This window comes from Bison bison, unplaced genomic scaffold (genome assembly GCF_000754665.1).
Source record: "Bison bison bison isolate TAMUID 2011002044 unplaced genomic scaffold, Bison_UMD1.0 scf7180017864454, whole genome shotgun sequence".
NCBI lineage: Eukaryota > Metazoa > Chordata > Mammalia > Artiodactyla > Bovidae > Bison > Bison bison.
This window is the reverse complement of record NW_011495016.1, coordinates 1155245-1160402: the sequence shown is the minus strand read 5'-3', so window position 1 is coordinate 1160402 and position 5158 is coordinate 1155245. Positions and strand designations below refer to the sequence as shown.

Genomic DNA, 5158 nt, shown 5'->3' with positions numbered 1-5158 from the left:
TCATGTCCAACTCTGCATGACCCCATAGATGGCAGCCCACCAGGCTCTGCCATCCCTGGGATTCTCCAGGCAAGAACACTGGAGTGGGTTGCCATTTCCTCCTCCAATGCATGAAAGTGAAGTCGCTCAATCGTGTCCGACTCTTTGCAACCTCATGGACTGAAGCCTACCAGGCTCCTCTGCCCGTGGGATTTTCCAGGCAAGAGTACTGGAGTAGGGTGCCATTGCCTTCTCCTGCCTTAAGTTAGGGTTTAATAAATTTTAAGTTTTGAGTTAGCCAATTGGGGAATAAAAGGCAGAATGTGCTAAGAACTTTTATAAAGGAGAACAGGTTTTTTGTTTTGTTTTTTTTTTTAAAGAATTCTGTCTCCAATAAACTTTATTTTAAAGAAAAAATATTTCTGAATGCTTATCTTTAATCAAACAGCACTGATCTCATTTGGGAAAGTGCATCTGAACTAGTGTGTTATTAGTAGAGTTCAAAGCAAAGATGTTTGTCTTCCTAGTTTTTCTCCTTTTCTCTTTCATTTTGTAGCCAGACTGAGAACATTATGCTTTGTAGACAGGATGAGTGGATGGAAAAATGATTGGTGGACCAAAATTGATAGTATGTTTTGCTGTGGGTTGCCCTCTCCCTCTGGAGAAGGCAATGGCACCCCATTCCAGTACTCTTGCCTGGAAAATCCCATGGATGGAGGAGCCTGGTTGGCTGCAGTCCATGGGGTCGCTAAGAGTCAGACACGACTGAGCATCTTCACTTTCACTTTTCACTTTCATGCATTGGAGAAGGAAATGGCAACCCACTCCAGTGTTCTTGCTTGGAGAATCCCAGGGATGGCAGAGCCTGGTGGGCTGCTGTCTATGGGGTCACACAGAGTCGGACATGACCGAAGCGACTTAGCAGCAGCCCTCTCCCTCAAAAAAAAAAAATCACTTTGTATATCATATAATTTTGAATCAATTGTATTGCATAAGTTATCCTGACTGAAGTGAAATAAAGAAAATCATTTTGACACATTAAAGGTGGTCTCTGCATTTACACAAAGAAAATGCTAACTAGCTAACTGAAATGTAATTGTGTGTCCAAGCAATTGCTGTTTCATTAATCTAAGTCATGAGAAAATTGGTCAGCTTCTGCATGTATTGAAAATTTACATCATTCCAAACTAAGTTGTCCCTGACCAATTTTTCAATCTTCTCAATCCAGTCCGTCACACTTACTGTTTAGGAATAAGCTAATTTTCACTAAATGCTGAAATACCTGGATATATCAGTTCAGTTCAGTTCAGTTAAGTCGCTCAGTCGTGTCCGACTCTTTGCGACCCCATTAATCGCAGCACGCCAGGCCTCCCTGTCCATCACCAACTCCCAGAGTTCACTCAAACTCACATCCATCGAGTCGGTGATGCCATCCAACCATCTCATCCTCTGTCGTCCCCTTCTCTTCCTGCCCCCAATCCCTCCCAGCATCAGAGTCTTTTCCAATGAGTCAACTCTTCGCATGAGGTGGCCAAAGTACTGGAGTTTCAGCTTTAGCATCATTCCCTCCAAAGAACACCCAGGGCTGATCTCCTTTAGAATGGACTGGTTGGATCTCCTTGCAGTCCAAGGGACTCTTAAGAGTCTCTCCAACACCACGGTTCAAAAGCATCAATTCTTCGGTGCTCAGCTTTCTTTACAGTCCAACTCTCACATCCATACATGACTACTGGAAAAACCTGGATATATCAATTATAGTATATTTTGTAATTACAGTTGTAGGAATGTACATTTTGAAAATTTATGAGGATATGCCAGAAACTTAAAGTGAAATATCATATGAAATGAAAAGAATATGTCCCTTATGTACTTTTTAAGAAAAACCTATTTTCAGAGAAGGAATACTTCCTTAAACACATAAACACACACACACACACACACACACACACACACACACACACACACACTCTCTCTCTCTCTCTCTCTCTCTCTCTCTCTCTCTCTCTCTCTCTCTCTCTCTTCAACTTGGGTTCTGACTCATGTGAAGGGAATTATGCTTTTCTGGGTCCTGTTTTTGGCATTGCTGAGGCCTATTCCTTAAAAATGCAATTGTTTGTCCTATGATGGAATAGCCATTGAATTTTGTTTTGTTTAGGATCCTAAAATTGACAGTTTTTCAGAGAGAGGACACAAACCAGACAACATCAAAGGGAATTTGGAGTTCAGAGATGTTCATTTCTCTTATCCTGCTTGGCCTGATGTCCAGGTATTATAAGTTATATTTATAGGGATTCCTAATTTAGATTGTTAATCATCTTCAGGAATCCACAGTCTCTATTATTTTGATATGTATGTGCCTTTTCCTTTGGGGGTTATAGTCCCTTATTTAATACTATTTTTCCAAATTTAAAATTGAGTCAGATTACTTCTCTTTCAGGCTTTTGATGTGAAGTGCACTCTTTTTCTCTCTTCCCTTAAAGATCTTGAAAGGCCTCAACCTGAAGGTAGAGAGCGGGCAGACGGTGGCCCTGGTTGGGAACAGCGGCTGTGGGAAGAGCACAGTAGTCCAGCTGGTGCAGAGGCTGTATGACCCTGATGTGGGGAGTGTAAGTGGGAAGAACCCAGCTCTTCAAAATGGGAAGCTGGGTATCAAATAGCCCTTAGAAAAATTTTTTGGTAACATATTTGCATGTGAATCCAATTTTGGTTAAAAAAAGAAAAAGGCTATGGAATTGCAATGCATCTGGATAAGATCTTCAAACCCTTGGGATATTTTGACAAATGTAGTCAAGATGATAAAATTCAAAGAAGCTAGACAATGCTCTCCTCTGTTCCAACTAAGCTTTTCATAGTCTACTATGTCACCAGAAAATAGTCATCCAAACCACCGAGAGGATTATTTTCAATGACTGACTGAGTTTGGTTAAAAATGTTCCACATTAGTAATTGTCAATAAGCTTGTGTTCGGGGTCACAAGGAATCTTAGGACAGTAATTAAATTCATCAAAGACAGTTGAGTTTTCTTCAGTGTTGGAATATCTGAAGGGGAAAGTGGAACAGTCTCCATGAAACTGGGGATGTGAGAAACAGTAACGGCCTAGGGTATAGTTTTTTGATCTTTTAAAATTTTTATTATAAATTGAAACTTACCGAAAAGTTGCAAGTAAGGAACTCACATATACTCTTCACCCAGATTTATTCATTGTTTTTATTTTGACCTACTTGCCTTATTATCATCTCTTTCTTACTGCATGTTTGTGTGTATGTATAAGACCAACACAAACATACATACCAGTTTTTTCTGAACCTTTGAGAATAAGTTAAAGATGTTATGCCCTTTGATCCTTACGTACATTAGAATATAATTTCTTTTTTTAAATAATGTTATTGGATTATAGGTTGTTTTACAATGTGTGTTCGTTTCAGGCGTATAGCAAAGCAGAATGTATTTTCTGAGAAGACAACATGCTTTTACTTCATCACAAAACAATTATCAAAATCAGTAAATTTAACATTAATACAATAGGGGCCCACAGTAAATATTCAAATTTCCTCAGTTGTACTGACTTGCGAACATTGAGTTTACCTGACATTGAAATGTGCTATAATTATGAAAACAGAAGTTTACAAGTTACACAAAAAAACAAAAACAATAAGGCATTAATACAGGACAGAGATTCTAGGATACGCGAATTATTTACTTTCTTTAATAAAATTAACAAAATTTCTTTGAAAAATCTGATACACCAAGTAGGAACATGGACCCCTTCTCATTTCCTAAAGCAAACTCTAGGTTGGTTGAAGTATAAACAGTTTTCATTTTTCAAAAAGAACCTAGTAAATACTTACATTGAGGATAAGCATTTGAAAACATTAAAAAAATTACTATTGGAGTAATACATTTTTAAAAGAAAATACATGTTAGCAGGAAAAAAAAGTCTTCAGAAATTCTGAACTCAGAGATATTCACTGTTCACATTGTGATTTAAGTTTGCTTACTGCTGAAATAATGGAAAAAATGCCCAGTGATACAGCTGATTGATTCAATTTTTCCTTAAACCTCTCTTCAATAAAAATAAGTAAAGCTATAGTTTAAGAAAGAAAGAAATTGGAATGAAAAATTTATGATATATAATAAAACTATTATATTACTATTTTATAAATTAATATGAATCTATCAGAGGCTATGAACATGCACATCTTTTGAGAATAAATGTAGATTTGTAAAAAGTCAAGAAATGCTCAATTTCACTTATATATGAATTACATATAAGCTACACCATACAATTATTAATTAGAAAAGACAGATTAATATGATAAAAGCCAGTAAATTACAGTGAAGCAAATATATATTTATATATTCCTGCTGCCACTGTGAATTATTAAAAATCTTTTTAAAGAGTTTGTTCAACCTTTATTCAGCAAATAATAAATACCCAACATGTGCCAGTCATTGTATGAGTTAAGCAATTATTACTGGAGAAGAAAAAATAAAACATACTCTTCAGTCTGGTAATTCTGTCCTTCTACTATGATTGTCCCTCATTGTTTGCACAAAGCCAAATACTCAGCAGGTGGGAAATGCTGAAGTACATTATGGTATTGATATATTATGTAGAGTAAAACATCATAATGCCATCAAAGTGATATGTAGACTAGGTAGGCAAATGGACACTTTAATTCAGATTTAATAATGGTAAGCAAAATTCATAGTTATGCCAAAATACATAACTCAATATGTAATCATTTATGGAGAATATTCCATCCATGAAAAACAGTATACATAAGATAATAAAATCAAAAGAGAGAATAGACTTCATTTTTAGCCTTGCACATTGCTCTTTATTTCCAATTCCCATTTCTAACCACTGAAATATGTTAAATATTAGCTAAGGTTGTTTTTTTTTGCTTTTTGTCTTGTCAGCAAACAGATTTTATTGAGCTATATTCTAAAAATTATATGTAAAGTTTTGATAAAGATTATTTAAAAGATGGTTTTACCAATGTTGAAAACATCCCAATTAAAATAATAGATTCCAGGGTATAAACTGAATGGTAATAATTTAAATAAAAGATTAATGGGGAACACATGTATACCTGTGGTGGATTCATTTTGATATTTGGCAAAACTAATACAATTATGTAAAGTTTAAAAATTAAATAAAATTTTAAAAAAAGA

At 35.7% G+C, this 5158-nt stretch overlaps 1 protein-coding gene across 1 annotated transcript in view; it reads left to right on the top strand.

The window, feature by feature from the left end:
• Positions 1 to 5158, top strand: part of LOC105002500 (multidrug resistance protein 3-like) — a 72020-nt gene that overhangs the window by 55106 nt on the left and 11756 nt on the right. The gene's annotated exons all lie outside the window — the stretch shown is intronic.